Raw genomic sequence first — 1,192 nt, 5'->3', positions numbered from 1 at the left:
TTTGTAGACCAGGCTGGCCTCGAACTCAGAAATCCGCCTGCCTCTGCCTCCCGAGTGCTGGGATTAAAGGCGTGCGCCACCACGCCCGGTTTGGGGTTTGCCTTTATAAGCACTGGACTAATGTAATATGAGACCGTTGTCTGGGAATCCCAGATATGGACCTGTCCAGTGTCCATCATCCTGGCCAACATTTAATAAAGCTTTCTTCAAATTTGGCTAAAATATTGTGGCAGTGGCTTTATTTTCACCTGGTGGGGTCAACAACGTCTAAGCACGTTGACAGTGCATGTGGAGCTACAGGATTTGGAGTTTGCCCTGCTGGGTTTAGTCTTGCTTTGGTTCAGTATTTCCTTACCATACCCCACCCCTTCATTATGGAGTTATAATGTATGTTCTGTGTCATTCTAGGTTAGAAATTGTTAGATTATTGAAAGCGGCTATAGAGACACACAAGGTAGAAAGAAAGAGAAACTTGGTCTGATTCCAGATGGGACATTGTCTATTCAAGATGAGGGGCACTTTTGTTGCCCATGTGTTCTGATGGCCAAGATGTCTACAGAGGAAGATGAAATGCCAACCCCTTATAAGGGCAGAAATGATTTCTGTAGTCTGCAAGGGTAGCTGGGGCATGTAGACTTTCAGCAGAAAACTATCAAATATGCAATTTGCTTTTTTGTTTTACAGGAGGTTATAATTAAGAGATAACCTTGTGTTTCAGAAGAGACTTTGAATTGTTAAATAGTCTTGAGACTGAAAGCCTCGGGAGACTGTTGAAGTTGGACTAAATGTATTTTGCATTATGACATGGCAATGAGACTATGGGGGCCAGGGGATATCATGTGGGAGGTTTGAATGAGAATGGCCCTCATGGGCTCATATATTTGAATGCTTGATCCAAAGCTGGTGGAAATGGTTGGGAAGGATTAGGGGCATGGCCTTTTTAAAGTACATGTGTCACTGGAGGGATGGGGTTTGAGGTTTCAAAGCCCATGCTATTTCCAGCTAGCGCTCTCTCTCTCTCTCTCTCTCTCTCTCTCTCTCTCTCTCTCTCTCTCTCTCTCTCTCTCCCTCCCTCCCTCCCTCCCTCTCTCTGTCTCTGTCTCACTGTGTGTGTCTGTCTCTCCCTCTCCCTCTCTGTTTCTCTCTCTCTCTGTTTCTCTCTCTCTCTGTTTCTCTCTCTGTTTCTCTCTGT

Source organism: Mus caroli, chromosome 1 (assembly GCF_900094665.2).
Source record: "Mus caroli chromosome 1, CAROLI_EIJ_v1.1, whole genome shotgun sequence".
In the NCBI taxonomy this organism is placed as follows: domain Eukaryota; kingdom Metazoa; phylum Chordata; class Mammalia; order Rodentia; family Muridae; genus Mus; species Mus caroli.
Note: the sequence above shows the minus strand (reverse complement) of the source record.